Here is a 17337-nt window from a genome sequence, read left to right on the forward strand (position 1 = left end):
TGAGCGCCGGGGTCTCCCGGGCTGCGCGCCTTCCCGCCCTCCCCCAGCCGCGCAGCAGCTTTCCTTGGAAGCCGCCTGGACTGTTTCACAGCGCGAAGAGGGAGAGCAGCTCGTTCTGTAATTCCTGGAAATAAGCGTAAGAATATACAATGTTCTTGTTGCTGAGGTTAGTGACTCCTGAAGAGCTCGCGGGAGCGGCTGGGGCTAAGTGATGGCTCCGCCTGAGCTGTGCTCGCTCCATCGCCTCCCCTCAGGGCCAGCGGAAGAGGCGCGAGGAAAATGAAATAGGGTAGTTAGAATGTGTCCACCCCACATGTCTCCAGCAGCCACTGAAACCTACAGTTCAAATGCAGGAGTTAAGGTGGGAGTGCAACTGTAGGAAAGCAATATGGAGAAAAAGAAAAACTGACTCTCCGAGCGTGCAGGGGAATGGAGGCGGTGGTGGAGGGCCGCTAGGAACCACCGTGGGGCACCAGGGGATGCAAAAGACTGGGCGATGGGGCCAGCACCCACCAAAGACACTGGCGAGGGTGGCGCACCCTGAGTGGTTTGTGTGTCTGAAAGCAGCCGAGGGAAAGAAGGAGCAAGAAAGGAGCTAAGGGCTCTGCAGACTGTGCATAAAACTTGGGCTTTTTCCTAGAGACTTGGAGATAACGGTACAGTTCAAATGAGAAAGAAACACAATTAAGTTTGCATTTTGCAAGGCCCAGCAGTTCAGCAGTCAGTTGCATAGCCTAGAAGGAGAACTCAGAGGATGATAGGCTTGGGCAGAAAATAGATTTTCTTAGTTTAGGCCTGAAATAATATATCTGCCTCTGTATTATGATGCCTCATGATAGTCTGAATTGAGCAGTGGTATAAAGGTGAAATAGAGGGTGAAACAAGAGAAAGTTACAAGGTAGGTTAGTAAGACTTGGTTACAGATTGGAAGTAGCTCAAGCTAAATGTGTTTGTGGCACCAGCAGAATAGGGGCACAATGAGTGTTTAACAGCTTTACTGTGGTAAAATTGACATGTAATAGACCACACATCTTTAAAGTGAGCACAGTTTAAGTCTCAACGTACGTAAGCACCGTGGAGACTGTGGACCGAGTCGTCGCTCCCACAAGCTTCCTTTCACCCCCTGTAATAACCCCTTCCTCCTGCCTCTCTGCCTGCCTCACCCCATCCCAGGCAGCTGCTGATCTCTTTAGTCACTAGAGATGGTGCGTTTCCTAGAGTTTATAGAAATGGAATTATACAAGATGGACTGTTTTTTCCTTTGGATTCTTTCATTCAGTATAATTTGAAATTGAACCATGTTCAGGTATATCAAGAACCCATTCCTTTTTTATTGCTGAGTACTATGAAGGACAGATTATATTTTGTTTATCCATTTTCCTCTTGATGGACATTTGGGTTGTTCCAGGTTTTGGCTACTACAAATAAAGCTACTGAAAATTTCATATGTAAGTCTCTGCATGGACATATGCTTTTTTTCCCTCCTGGATTGGAATGGCTGGATCAAACGGTAGGTGTGTGTTTAATTTTTAATAAATAGCAAACTGTCTTCCAAAGTGGTTGAGCTATTTACATTCTGATCAGCAAATAATGAGAGTTACATTTTATCCAAATCCTTTCCAGCACATGGTATAGTTAGTCTTTTTAATTTATGCCCTTTGGATAGGTGCGTAGTGATATATTGTTTAATTTACCTTTTCCTAGAGACTGATGATGTTGAGCATCTTCTCATGTGCTCATTTACCATTTGTATATCTTTTCTGATGGCATCTGTTCAAATGTTGGAGCCATTTTTTATTTGTGGTGCTCATTTTCTTGTTGCATTTTTCTACTTGAATTTCGTGCAATCATAGGGAAGCCAGGGCTTCTCTGGGTCATCACTTAGGACGTGAGTGGATGCAGATTTCATGTGTCATCTGGATAGTTGTTGTATCACTAATCAAGATGTTCTGTATACAGATGGATAAAGAATGTAAGTAAAGTGTGAACATAGTGAGTTTTTTGTGTCTGTGACTTTTTTTTCATTTATACATTTTTATTGGAGATGTTTATATCAGTAAAGTGAAATTAAGAGACATGGAATTATTTACATGATGGAAGATTTCAGAACTTCAGTGGACTGGGGGGCAGCTTCACATGAAGTCATTGCAATGGTGTCTTCACTCTACGTACTTCCCAAGAATGTCAGCATCTCTAAGTAATAAATAATCCTTGTCGTCTAGAACTACTTTGGTGCCTCTGTATGCAGGGAGAAGAACTTTTCCTCCAGCTTTCATGCTAGCTCGTTCAGTGTTTCCACCCTTCCTGTGGATCCCGATCCAACAGCTCCCACTGTTGCCTGCAGTACTTTAATACTTTTCCTTGAGATTTTTCTGGAAGCATAAGGCCTCCTTTGGTTACGGTCTCGGCTGCACTCCTTTTAACCAACACTCAGTCAGAGGGGAGAAACTTTCCAAATGCCTGTCCTGCTGTGGCTCCAGTTATGTAATTTAACCTTGAGAATATGACCAAGCCAGAAAATAACTATCAGAAGGCAAAGTTTTTCTCCTACTGGGGATTCCTACAGTATGCCGCTGTGTATCTCAGAGGTCTGCTCTCAGATAACCAGCGTCCTTCTCTTTCCCCTGCACCTGGATTTCTCCAGATCCAGGTTTCCTGTCTCTCAGTTTCCCATCACCCGAAAGCCCTGTGTCCACGAGGGACAATCGTGTGTTAGTCACTTAATGCCTTGCTTGCCTCGACAGTGTAACGTTTCATCCCAGCGAAAATACACAAGTCTTCCGAAAGCCCTTGAGGAGATTCATTGTCAGCTGCAGCTTATTCGGGAGGCAGCTTGATGTACGTGACCTTTTAACCAGACCATCTTAAGATTGCATCCTATGGACAGCTGACTGCTACGGACGGTCAGCACAGCTCATGGTGTTGTTGACACTTGTTCTCTTTTTTCCTTCTTACTCATTGCCGTTTATCATCTATCCTTGTGACAAAATAAGAAAATAGAAAAAATAGGCAGGATACAGCCTGGAGGGGGAGGGAAATTGAACACGGAGTGGAAGGCAGGGCCACAGGCCACCACCCGCCATTGCAGTATTTTTGCAATTCTTCTAGAACATTGAATTTAACTAGTAATCAGATCTAATAAGACAATGTTTTAAAAATAGAGGGTTTTTTTTAAATTACTTATTGTCTTGAAATACATTTGGAACATTTAAAATAGCAATTTTATATGTGAGTTATAGAATCAAAGCTATATGCTAAGCACTTACTGGAAAATGAATATTTATAAGCAAATATATGTTAATAAAACCTCAGCGATCATAGGATGATATAGTTTTTCTATTACAACTTTCAATGTTCATAAGTAACTTGGGCTAGGAAATAATCAGTGAGTTCTTATTTGCACCCAGGGAGCAGGTTGAGCTCATTTGAAGAAATGCTCCTGGTGGCTGCAGGTCCAAGTCTTCAGGACTGATTTCTGCACGTGCAACAGCTTACCCTCATTTGCAGGTCTCCCACCACACGTTCCTTACCTGTTCCCACACACTAAAAGGTGCCTTTACCCAGGACGCTGTCGTGGAGGCAACACCGATGAGGATGAGAACAGGCAGCTCCTGTAGCCACTGAGGCAACGATGGCGAGGGGGGTGGAAATAGTGCACCCGTGGTTAGGAGCATAGCGTAAGATAGCGTAAGTTGGAAAAAAATGGACACGGAAAATAACCCTCATGAGCAACTGAGTATCTAGATTAGGTGGTGGCAGAGGGCTGGAGAGAGGGGCCAGGATGGGAGATGCATGAGGGGACGTAGTCGGCAGGTGTCGGTGATGGCTCGGTGAGCAAGGAGGGGAGAAGGAACGAAAAGCGGTGCCCAAGAACAGATTCCTCCTGAGACACGCTTCATCCTTATTCTTCCACTTATAAAAGTGGCAGAGAGATGGGGAAATGCTCTCTCTTTTGGCTCGTTTGTGTGGTTTACGTTCACTTCCCCCTTCCTTTCCAGAACAGTTACTTTCACTACAATCTAAATGAACAAATAATAATAACCGGGTATGACTTTTTAGTCTAGGAAATGTGTTAGACCAAATGTGATGGTTGGGTTCATGTGTCAACTTGGCTGGGTGGCCTTGCTGTCTGGTCAAGCGGGCACTGGCCTGACGATTGCTGTGAGGCTATTTGAGGCTGGTTAATAAACCAACGGGCTGGTTTGTCAGATCATCAGTCAATTGACTGCAGCTGACTGATGACTCATCAAGGGGCGTGCTTCCACAGTGAGAGAATGCAATTGGCTGGATTTGGTCCGGGTGATCAGTTGGAGGCTTATAAGCCGGACGGTTGGAGAACCTTCACTTCTTCTTTGGCTGCTCAGTGAAGCATTTCCTGGGGAGCTCGTCGAAGTTGCCAGTTCTTTTCCTGAGGAGTTCGTCAAGGTTGTCGGTTCGTTTCCCGAGGAGTTCGTCGGACGTCTTCCTTGGAGTTGACAGCTTGTTGACGGCTCTGCAGAATTTGGACTCGTGTGCTCTCGCAGTTGCGTGAGTCACTTTTACAATTTGATAATCAGAGACATCTCTCATTGATTCTGTTTCCAAGGAGAACCCTAACTAATACACCAGATAATCTGAGAAGCTCTTATCAGAGAGGCAGAAGGGAGTTTGGAGGAAGGAAAAGAGACTAAAGAGCATGAAAAGAGCAGAAGAATTACACTGTTAAGTGCAGATTCTTCCTCAGTGGGTCTGAGGTGGGGCCTCGATTCTGTGACCCCAACAAGCTTCCTCTTCGAGCTACAGTTGGTGACACTCGGTTTGCCCTTGGAGTAACCAGGTCTTAAACTCAACCATTTTCATCTGTATCCCTAAATAAACAGTTTTCCGTTATTTTCTACCTCGACTACATCTGGTGCTGCCATAGACAAGCTAAGGCACCGAAAATTTTTTGTTAAAGTTTATTTAGGTAGCAAACAATTTGCGAATTGGGCATTCCCAGAGGGAAAGCGTTAAGCTCAGCCGAGGGAGTGGAAAGGGGAAGCGAGCGAGGAACTGATCTCGTAGCCTGACGCTCAGTTTCTGTTTTACAAAGGGGATCGCCCAGAGTGCAGAGGAGATGATCCTTGGTTGCTATGGTGTGCTTGTCCGTGATGATGAACTGCCTCTACTGGATGGAAACCAGTTTATCACCAATTCTGCAGAGTGTGTCCCATCCTTCCATTTCCTTGGAAAGCCCCCGCAGGTCTATTGTTTTTCTTAAGTAAAATCCTTTCTCAGAAAAGGGTCCCTCCCGGCAACACCCAGTGCACGTACCCATTTTATTTTACTGGTCACTATGGACTGTGACCGTCCAGCCCGAGGGCAGCGCTTCTGAACTGACTTACCACCATGTCTGTGGTTTTAAGTGTGAGAGTCTCAATCTCCATTAAAACATATCCCCCTACCAAACTGTTCCTGTCAAAATCCTACCCATTGACTTGGGCAAGATGGCGGCATAGAGAGGAGTGGAAGCTAAGTAGTCCCCCTGGAACAACTACAAAAAACCAGAAACAACTAGTAAATAATCCAGAATAACTGTGGGGGGACAAAGAAGACCATCCACTCATCATACATCAACTTGAATTGGGAGGAATGCCAGAGAACACAGCATAAAATCTGTAAGTAAAATCTGCGGAACCAGGTCGTGAGACCCCCTCCCCCATAGCCCGAGCTGCAAAGCCTCATGGTGCCAGAGAGAAGCTCTCTCCCAGCAAGAGAATACAGCTCAGCTGAGCTCCAACTGGGGTTTTAAGTAGCAAGTGTGAACTGCTCACTACAGGTACACATCCCCCTAAAAACAGACAGAGGCTTTGGGTGACGACTGACCTGGGAGAGCTGGAGGGTCGCCTTGGACTGGGTCTGAAGGGGACTATCTGTTTCTTTTTTGGCTCAGTGGAGAAAGCCCCAGTCATTTTCAGTTTCCAGGGCTGTGACTCGGGGAAGGGTGGAGACAGCACAAGCACAGAGCGAGACCATTGAAATGCTAATGACCTCCACCTGAGGGGTCTGTCTTCTCTAGGAGGAAAGGGGTGGAGCCCTTTCCATTCAGAACCACACCCCAGAGCCTGGGGGAACACGGCCACACCTCCTCACACCAGTCAAGAATTACAGGCTAACAGGTGTCACCTGCTGGGCAGAAAAGCACAGTGACCCGAGGCATCAAAGGGTGGAGCAATTTTCTAAGACACAACCTCAGGGAAACCAGATACTGAATATCTCTTCCCTCTGGGACCTGAGCCTGTTCTGGTCTGGCAAAACCTGATTTGGATAACCAAGGAAACCATGCCTAGACAACAGAAAATTACAACCTACACTAAGAAAAACAAAGTTATGGCCCAGTCAAAGGAACAAACGTACACTTCAACTAAGATACAGGAATTTAAACAACTAATGCTAAATCAATTCAAAAAGTTTAGAGAAGATATTGCAAAAGAGATAGAGGCTGTAAAGGAAGCACTGGGCATGTATACGGCAGAAATCAAAAGATCAAAAAAACAACTAGTAGAATCTATGGAAATGAAAGGCACAACACAAGAGATGAAAGACACAATGGAAACATACAACAGCAGATCTCAAGAGGCAGAAGAAAACACTCAGGAACTGGAGAACAAAACACCTGAAAGCCTACACGCAAAGGAGCAGAGGGAGAAAAGAATGAAAAACTATGAGCAACGTCTCCGGGAGCTCAAGGATGAAACAAAGTACAATAATGTACATATCATTGGTGTCCCAGAAGGAGAAGAGAAGGGAAAGGGGGCAGAAGCAATAATAGAGGAAATAATTAATGAAAATTTCCCATCTCTTATGAAAGACATAAAATTACAGATCCAAGAAGCGCAGCGTACTCCAAACAGAAGAGATATGAATAGGCCTATGCCAAGATGCTTAATAATCAGATTATCAAATGTCAAAGACAAAGAGAGAATCCTGAAAGCAGCAAGAGAAAAGCAATCCATTACCTACAAAGGAAGCTTCATGAGACTATGTGCGGATCTCTCAGCAGAAACCATGGAGGCAAGAAGGAAGTGGTGTGATATATTTAAGAGAATGAAAGAGAAAAACCGCCAACCAAGAATCCTGTATGCAGCAAAGCTGTCCTTCAAATATGAGGGAGAGTTCAAAATATTTTCTGACAAACAGACAATGAGAGACTTTGTGAACAAGACACCTGTCCTACAGGAAATACTAAAGGGAGCACTACAGGGTGATAGAAGACAGGAGTGCGTGGTTTGGAACACAATTTTGAGAGATGGTAGCACAACAATATAAGTACACTAAACAAAGGTAACTATGAATACGGTTGAGAGAGGAAGGTGGGGAGCATGTGAGACACCACAAGAAAGGAGGAAAGATAAAGACTGGGACTGTGTAACTTGGTGAAATCTGGAGTATTCAACATTTGCGATAAAATGTACAAATATGTTCTTTTACCGAGGGAGAGCAAGCAAATGTCAACCTTGCAAGGTGTTAAAAATGGGGAGGCATTGGGGGAGGGATGCAATCAGCATAAACCAGAGACTGTAACTAATAGAATCATTGTATTATGCTTCCTTTAATGTAACAAAGGTGATATACCAAGGTGAATGCAGATAAGAGGCGGGGATAGGGGAGGCATGTTAGACACTTGACATTGGTGGTATTGTCTGATTCTTTATTCTACTTTGATTTAAGGTTATTTTTCCTTTTGCTGCTTCCTAGCTGTCTTTTTTTTTCCCCCTTTCTTTTGCCTCTCTACCTTCTTTGACTTTCCCTCCTGCCTTGTGGAAGAAATGTAAATGCCCTTATATAGATAGTGGTGAAGGTGGTGAACTCATAAATGTATGACCATGCAGAAAACCATCGATTATTTACTTGGGATGGAATGTATGGTGAGTGAACAAAACCATATTAAAAAAAATAGGTTGATGACAAAACCTCGAGGGCAATAAGTGAAATAAGCCAGACACATTAGGACAATTATTGCAGGGTCTCACTGATAGGAACTAATTATAATATGTAAACTCATAGACATGAAATATAAGGTACCAAGATATAGGACGAGGCTTAAGAATGGGGAGTGGTTGCTTAGTATGAGCAGAATGTTCAATTAGGATGAACTTAAATGTTTGGAAATGAACAGGGTTGTTGGTAGCAAGATGTCAGAATAACTAACAGTGCCAAACGGTGTGTGAATGAGGTGGAAAGGGAAAGTTCAGAGTCATATATGTTACCAGAAGGAAAGTTGGAGATCAAAAGATGGGAATGTATAAAACTGAATCCTATGGTGGGCAATGTCCATGATCAACTGTACAAATACTAGAAATCACTTCCATGAACCAGAACAAATGTATGACAATACAATTAGAAGTTAATAATAGAGGGGCATATAGGGAAGAACTATATACCTATTACAAACTATATACTACAGTTAGTAGTATTGCAACATTTTTTCATAAACAGTAACAAATGTACTATATCAATACTATGAGTCAATAATTGATGGGGTTGGTTAGGGATAGGGGAGGATTAGAGTTTCCTTTTCTTTTTTTCTTTTTTAATCTTTCACTTTATTTCTTCTCTGGAGTAATGAAAAGTTTCTAAAAATTGAACAAAAATTAAGTGTGATGGATGCACAGCTGTATGAGGGTACCCAGGGGCAAGTGATTGTACACTTTGGATCTTTCGATAATTGTATGGTATCTGAACAATCTCAATAAAAATGAAAAAAAAAAATCCTACCCATTACTCCAGGTTTTACTACCAAATTCCACTTCTTTTCTTAAAGTTTCTGTGATATTTTCCATGTGAACATATTACTTCTTACTGATTTTGTAGGAAGTAAGTAGTGCTACATGTCAGAGTTACCCAGTTATGATCAGCCTCCTACGTATTTTGAGTTCTCGAAAGGCAGATTTATCTGGTTCCTATAGCTCTTGCCCTTCCTCTACTTTTCTAGCCAGTGCCCGACCCTTAGAAGACAGGAATACACTTGGCTGAATTAAATTAGGGGGCCCAGTGCTTTGGCTGATGAGGTAGGAGGGTCTGATGAGTTCCATGGTGTGACTACTCAGGGAGGCCAGAAGAATCATTTTAGAGACACAACCAGAGCTATCTCGAGGAGACAAGGACAGGCCCTGACAGCTAGAGGCCCTTGGCAGCTATGAAGGGATTTAGGGGCTGAAGGAGAAGAAAGGAAGGGTGTTTAGCTATGGGAAAAATAATTCCCTGAGGCTCTTCTGCCTGCAAATAATCCTTAAACCTTGGTATCTATTTTACAAAATGGGTTGTTCAAAAACATTCCTAGGCAGAGGAAATAAAAGTTCAAAGGATACAAGATTATTTCTGGATGGCTAGGAAATGAACAATAGAGCCCAGAAGAAAGTGGCATGTTTATGAATTTGTGGCTGCCTTTGAGCAAAGAAGTCAGATTGACCCTGTGTAAATCACTGTAATGCCAGCAACCCAGAACTTTCAGTTCTCTCGGCATTCCGCCAGTAGTGCATTAAGACTCCCACGTAATGGCATGATTTGAAAACAAATGCCATCAAACACAGGAAACTGGGCCACACACCTCTCTTCAGAACTTCCTAAGAACTAAGATGAGGCCAAACCTGCCACCTGCTACCATCAACACCCACCCCTGCGTCCTGTGCCTCCACCGACACTGAGAGAGGACAGAGGGGGAGGAGGGCCTCTGTCTGGACCGGCCTGTGGCTGTGACAGTGTCCTCCCTCTGGAGACAGGGAAGGGAGCACCTCCCTTCCAACCTATGTGGACAGGCTCAGAGAAAGTCACTCAGACATTAGGGGTGATTTGAAGAAAGAGGGACTGGTATTTTCACCCCTTGCTAGAACTTTTCATGCTACAGAACCCGAAGTTCACATCTACGTTTCCACCACAGACAGAGAAAGCATGATAAGAAGGTTCTTGGAAGAGCTCTGCATATGCTTGTGATTTGGAGCTGTATATACCCCCAAAAAACATGTTCTTAAATTTAATCCACTCCTGTGGGTGTGGACCCCCTGTATCCCATGGAACCTTTTGATGCGGCTACTTCGGTTAAGGTGTGATCCAGCTCAGATGGGTGTGCCTTAATCCTATCACTGGAATCCTTTATAAGTTGAATAAATTTTAGACACAGAGAGAAAGTCAGAGGGAGCAGCCGTAAGCCGAAAACGTGCCCTTGTGGCAGGTTCCCAGGTGTGCTGGAGATGCTGATTCCAGGTCTACAGGAGGAAACCTGGGGCCAGAGCATCCGTTCCGGTTCTGCTCTCAGTGCCGTGGCCTCCCTGCATGACCAGACACGACCACAGAGGCAAAGGGGCATTAGAGCATCTTCCTGTGTATCCTTATAATATCACTAGGTAACTTAGAAGTGCATGAGAGGGAAGAGTTGAACTACAGAGGTATTTCCAAGGCCCTGGGAAGGTGCACAGCAGGGTGCACAGGAAAGCCCCCATCGTGCCCGTCGACTCCTAGACTTGAGTGAGTCTCGGCTGCGGGGCGTTCCAGTGATCCCCCACGTCTCTGGCTATCCACCTGCACCTTTCCTCTTTGCTTGTCCCTGTCTTGTTGCACCACCCTGGGAATTCTGCTGCGGCCACTGGCTGCACACAGTCCTCCTCTCTGCTCCTCCCGCCAGGATCTCAGGTGCCATCAACAACCAGCAAGAGGTGGAGGGAAGGTGGGAGAGAGAGCGAGCAGGCAGCAGAAATCACAGTGTTTGTGCCACATCATTGCAAAGATGGGGAGAAGGAAGTACAAGCTCTGCAATGGGGTTTGGGCCAGAACACAGCTGTATTAGTTAGGGTTCTCTAGGGAAACAGAATCAACAAGAGATGCCTATGAATGCAAGATTTTATAAAAGTGTCTCATGCAACTGTGGGGATGCACGAGTCCAAATTCCATAGGGCAGGCAGCAGACTGGCAACTCCAATGAAGATGTTCGATGAACAACTCAGGCAGCGAACTGGCAACACCGATGAAGGTGTTCGATGAACTCCTCAGGAAACGCTTCGCTGTCTAGCAGGAAGAAGTGAAGGTGCTCTGTCTGTCTTGCTTAAAAGTCTTCAATTGATTGGATTAAATCCAGCTGACTGAGTTCTCCCATTGTGGAAGGTAAAACCTTTGTTGACGTCATCAGTCACAGCTGCAGCACATTGATGTTTAATAAACCAGCCTTGTGGTTTGTTAACCAGCCACAAATGTCCTTGCAGTAATGGTTAGGCCAGTGCTTGCTTGACCAGACACCTGGACACTATCACTTGGCCAAGTTGACACATGAACCTAAGCATCAAAGTCCACCCCTTGCAAACTTGGCAGTTATACACATCACCTTAAACCATACTTTATTTGTAAGTAGAGAATAATAACAGACCTATGTTTCACCTGACAATACTCAGCTGTCCTGTGTACAACCAGAAATGCACTAAATCTCTCCAGAATAGAGTGCAAGTCCGTGGGTGATATTAACTATTAAACTTGATTTCCTTTAATTTAAATATTGCAAAATGAACAGTATAACTTATATCATATGATAAGGGGATAAAATAGAGAAGAAAACAAAGATATTTGCTTTACAGACAAATACAAACATACTCATAAAAAAACAAAGAGGAAACATTCATGCCGTCATAGTCCTTGTTCCTATAACTGTTCACACGGCCATAGTTCATATTTATCACGACCTTCTTCCACTACCCATTCCATGTTCCCTTTACCCTCAGCAAGCACTTCAGCTGGCCGTGGTTCTTTGTCTGGTGGGGTGACCCAAACCTTCATTCCTGAAGTTTCTTGGTCATTGGTTGTCCTGCCTGGATTGGGTTGTTGCAGTTTTCCATTGACTTGAATCACAGGGGATGGTAGTACTAAGAGACACCCTAGGGGATCTCCTGTATGCCAGGAGAACTCTTCTTTACCTCCATTGTGTAGTTGCAGTGCTATTTCCCCCGATAGTGAGGATCAATCACCCCAGCCAGTACAGTAATCCCCTTCCTTGCCTGTTGATTCAGAGGCATAAGAAGCCCAAAGTGGCCAGGTGAGTCTTAACTTCCAGTTCAATGGGATTATTATTGTGTTTCCTGGTGGAAGTACTCCTCCTTTTGGAACTAAGATGTGTAGGCCAGCAGAGCTTAAGCTTGCAGGGGCAGGAAGCAAAAATTTTCCTAGTGGATCACTAGAAGTGATAGTGAGTGGTGCCACTCCTGTTTCCATCCCTTGATTCCTGGACCCATGAATCCTGGCTGTGGGAGAAACAGCACCATAGAGTGGACGCTGATTCAGAGCATACACAGCCTCCTGGAGAACACTGCCCCAGCCCTGCAAGGTATTGCCAGCTAGTTGGCACTGTAGTTGAGTCTTCAAGAGGCCATTCCACTTCCTCTGCTGGAGTCACCCTCTGGTGAGCATTCACATGGGACACAGATATCTTCATGTTTTTTTGTCCACTCAGAAAGGTCTATCCACATACCTCTTCCTCAGACTTCTTTGTCACCAATCTTCCAATCATGTTCCTTCCAAGTCCCTGATCATCCAGCCAAACCATTAGCAACAGCCCATGAATCATTATACAAATGCACCTCTGGCCAGTTCTCCTTCCAAGCAAAGTGAACAACCAGGTGTACTGGTCAAAGTTCTGCCCATTGGGAGGATTTCTCCTCACCACTGTCCTTCAGGGACATCCAAGAAAGGGGCTGCAGTGCTGCAGCTGTCCACTTTTGGGTGGTGCCTGCATATCATGCAGAACCATCTGTAAACCAGGCCCGAGTCTTCTCTTCCTCAGTCAACTGACTGTAAGGAACTCCCCAAGATGCCATAGCTGTGGGCTGGGAAAGAGAAAGTAAGGTGGCAGAGTGGGGGCCATGGGCATTTGGGCCACTTCCTCATGTAACTTACTTGTGCCTTCAGGACCCACTCGAGCTCTATCTCATGTATACCATTTCCATTTTATGATGGAGTGCTGCTGTGCATGCCCAACTTTATGGCTTGGTGGCTTGGACAACACCCAGCTCATGATAGGTAACTCAGGTCTCGTGGTAACTTGGTGGCCCATGGTTAAACGTTCTGTCCCTACAAAGGCCCAGTAGCAGGCCAAAAACTGTTTTGCCAATGGAGAGTAGTCATCTGCCAAGGATGGCAAGGCTTTACTCCAAAATCCTAAGGGCCTGCATTGTGATTCTCCTATAGGAGCCTGCCAAAAACTCCAAACAGAATCTCTATTTGCCACTGACACTTCCAGCACCACTGGGTCAGCTAGGTCATATGGTCCAAGAGGCAGAGCAGCTTGCACAGCAGCCTGGACCTGTCGCAGAGCCTCATCTTGTTCTGGTCCCCACTCAAAACTAGAAGCTTTTCTAGTCGCTCGGTAAGTGGGCTGGAGTAGCACACCCAAATGAGGAATATGTTGTCTCCAAAATCCAAAGAGGCCAACTAAGCATTGTGCCCCTTTTTTGGTCATAGGAGGGGCCAGATGCAACAGCTTATCTTTCACCTTAGAAGGGATATCTCAACATGCCCCATACCACTGGACACCTAGGAATTTTACTGAGTTGGAAGGCCCCTGCATTTTTGTTGGATTTATCTCCCATCCTCTGCCACACAAATACCAACAAATCTAGAGTAGTTGCTACTTCTTGCTCACTAGGTCCAATCAATGTGATATCATCAATATAATGGACCAATGTGATGTCTTGTGGGAGGGAGAAATAATCAAGATCCCTGCGGACAATATTATGACATAGGGCTGGAGAGTTGATATACCCCTGAGGGAGCACAGTGAATGTATACTGCTGGCCTTGCCAGCTGAATGCAAACTGTTTCTGGTGGTCCTTACTAACAGCTATTGAGAAAAACGCATTTGCCGTATCAATAGCTGCATACCAGGTAACAGGAGATGTGTTGATTTGCTCAATGATACCACATCTGGAACAGCAGCTGCAATTGGAGTCATCACCTGGTTAAGCTTATGGTAATCTACCATCATCCTCCAAGACCCATCTGCTTTCTGTACAGGCCAAATAGGAGAAATGAGTGGGGATGTGGTGGGAATCACCACCCCTGCATCCTTCAAGTCATTAAGAGCGACATTAATCTCTGCAGTCCCTCCAGGAATCCGATATTGCTTCTGGTTTACTATTTTGCTAGGCAGGGGCAGTTCCAGGGGCTTCCACTTGGTCTTTCCCACCATAATAGCCCTCACTCCATGAGTCGGGGAACCAATGTGAGGATTCTGCCGGTTGCTAAGTACAACTATTCCAATTATGCATTCCAGAACTGGGAAAATAACCACAGAATGGGTCTGGGGACCCACTGGATGCACTGTGAGATGGATCTGAGCTAAAACTCCATCAATCACCTGACCTCCATAAGCCCAAACTCTGACTGGTGGACCAGAGTGACATTTTGGAATTAATGTCACTTCTGAGTCAGTCTAATAGTCCCCAAAATATCTGATCATTTCCTTTTCCCCAATGCACAGTTACCCTGGTAAAAGGCCGTAGGTCCCCCTGGGGAAGGCTGGGAGGAAGATTAACAATATAAATTTTTGGCAGTGCAATAGGGTCCTTCCCCAAGGGTACCCAGCCTTCCCCTCATTCAAGGGGCTCTGGATCTGCAAACTGTCTCAAGTCTGGGAATTGATTAAGGGGCTGTGACTCTCTGTTTTTAGAATTCAAGGAAGAATTTGTTCACTTGACCTAGAATTCTTCTGCTTATACAGCTCAAACAAGAAGACAGGGAGACAGGTGGCCGTGAGTGGATTACACATGGCAGCCTGGCCATATTTCAGAAGCGAAATAAGAGGCATGGTTGCCTTTTACGGTGGGTTGAATCTGTGTGCGCCACAGAAAACATGCTCTTAACCCATTCCTGCGGGTGTGGACCCATTGTTAGTGGGACCTTGTGATGAGGTGACGTCAGTTAAGGTGTGGCCCAGCTCAGTCAGGATGGGACTTAATCCTATCCCTGGAGTCCTTTATAAGAGAATGACATTCAGAGAGACAGAGAGAGATGGCCATGGGAGCAAGAAGCTGAAATCCGCAGAACCCAGAAGAGAAGGGAGAGGCCAGGAGAGGCTGCCATGGGCCTTGCCGTGTGGCGGAGGAGCCAGTCTTGGGGGAGAAAGTGTCACCTTGAGGATGCCTTGATTTGGATTTCCTTTTAGCCCCAAAATCATAAGCAAGTAAATTCCCATTGTTTAAGCCAAACTATTGCCTGGTATTTGCTTGAGTAGCCTAGGAAACTAAAGCAATGCTCTTTGAAAATGGAGTGAGTACGGATCATGGAGTCTGGTGTCCACTTCTGCTCTAGAGATTTCTGATGGTGGAAGTTATGCTGGAGTTGGAGAGAAGGGGCTGTAGTAGGATGTAGCTGAACAGACGCACTTCCCCAGCCCTGGACTGGTGGTGAAGATGGCAGCTCCCGTGGCTCCACACACAGTGGAAGGGAGGACAGGAGCTGTGGGCAGCCGGGGAGCTGCAGGCAATGGCTGGCTCACCTGGAATGGGCTTCGGTGGGATGAGCCACAGCAGGGGTCAAAAAGACACGGGCTGGCCTCTCTCTGGTATGTCCTTCAGAGGGGCTGGGGGTGAAGCTGAGAACTGCTCCAAATAAACCAAGTGCACCAAGAGACAAATGTAGGAGAGAGGAAAAGAGAGAGGGAGATAGATAGGGAGGTGGGAGGCCGGGAGGGATGGAGGAGAAAGAATAAAATGCAAAGAACTAAGCAAGTAAGAAAGAAAGAATGGAAGAACAGAGGAAGGAAGGTAGGAAAACTGAAGAGACAACAGAAGTTTTATAATCTATTTCATCACTTAAAAACAACAAAAAGACTGCAATATTAAAGTTTAATTTTTGAAATTTTTAATTTGGTAAGTGATTTGTCCGCCGAACCCATTTTAGGTAATTTTGGTCTAATGCTGTAGAAAGGTATAATGGATTTAAGACCACTGTGAGAATATTTAGATTTATAGTAATTCTTTGGAATAGTTTTTGGGTCATTTCAATCCTATGGTGACAGCAAATATTGTAGCAAACAATATGGGGAACTTGCGTATCACAGTCAGTCCTGCTCGGCTTATCTAGCCCAGTCCCTGCTCTTCGTCTCAGCGGAAGCCTCTCTGTCAGGCCTTTGATACAAAACCATTTCTACTCTCCATTTACTAGGCACGGATGTGCAGTGTCAAATAACTAAAGGAAAAGACCTTTTAGGACACATAGTAAGCAGAACCCGAGGCCACCAGTGCTTGGAGACAGCAGATGCTGCAGGAGGCTCAGTGGTTGTTCTTCTAACTAACAGTCTATGTTTGTGTTTTAGCAACAGAAATGTTTATCCAAGAAAACTTTGTATGTTCCCAATAAGCCCTGGGGTACTTTGTGTTTCAGTGAGATCTGGGGCAGGAACCCACCTTTCTTTTACTTCTTTTGCAGGTGTGAAATAACGTTCTTCATACTTAGCTCCTTATAGCATTTCTTCGGTGTGTGAGGATGAATGAGATTATAGTCAGTGCTTGTTGTATCTTGTCTATTCCATCAGTTTCTTGAACTCTATTCTAGTGAAAGCATTTAAACTGTGCCAAATTCTAATACTATTAAGGATATTTTATTCCATGGGGCATGAAAAAATAGAAAGAAGATGGTAGAGCATGATTTGTTTATAAAATGGTAACAGGAAGATTGTGTTTAAAAAAAAAAATCTCAAAATAAAGAGTGGGCCTGTCAGTGCCCTTCCCTGGTTCTCTGCAGAACCAAGAACCGCCTGGACGCTGGTACCCCTGGCTCAGGGATAATAGTGGGGGGTGTACTGAGAAAAGCTTTGCTTTGGATTAAAAGGTTTAATTTTATATTTATGGAGTTTTAAACTTACTTGAATAAATTACCTACACGGCGATGGACGGAGCCATCATCCCCCAGCCATAAGGAAATGGGCTTGTGTCTTCTTTTGTCTGTATTTACTTAGCTGACGTGGTAAATGTAATTTACTTATGTGCTTCTTTGCCCGCTGTCTGCTCTGATAAGCAGGGTGTGCAAGACAAGACAAGACAAGACAAATAGTTTGTGGTTCTGGCCCATGGTGTTGCCCACCTCTGCTGGTGATTACCCTACTAACGAGACCCCACCTCTCTTCAACCCCATCAGGTTTTAGTTTATGACAATCGTGGCCTCTTCGGTTTACCCAGCTGTGGTTTGCTTGCTTTCCATCAGAGAAGGGAAGGGCACGGTTTGCCTTCAGAAGTGCTGCCAAGAGCTGAGGAGAAAAGTGGGAAATTTGGGGCGTGGGGCGGGCACTCCATTTGCCTCTGGGGGGCCCGTCTCACGAAGCCAACGGCACTTCCCTGAGCCCCT

At 45.0% G+C, this 17337-nt stretch overlaps 1 protein-coding gene and 1 pseudogene across 4 annotated transcripts in view; one reads left to right on the plus strand and one right to left on the minus strand.

Moving 5' to 3' along the window:
• Positions 1-17337, plus strand: part of TRPC4 (transient receptor potential cation channel subfamily C member 4) — a 233831-nt gene that overhangs the window by 168017 nt on the left and 48477 nt on the right. The gene's annotated exons all lie outside the window — the stretch shown is intronic.
• LOC119507051 lies at positions 2160-2972 on the minus strand (annotated as a pseudogene).

The sequence above is a fragment of the Choloepus didactylus genome, chromosome 12, assembly GCF_015220235.1.
Source record: "Choloepus didactylus isolate mChoDid1 chromosome 12, mChoDid1.pri, whole genome shotgun sequence".
Classification (NCBI taxonomy): domain Eukaryota; kingdom Metazoa; phylum Chordata; class Mammalia; order Pilosa; family Megalonychidae; genus Choloepus; species Choloepus didactylus.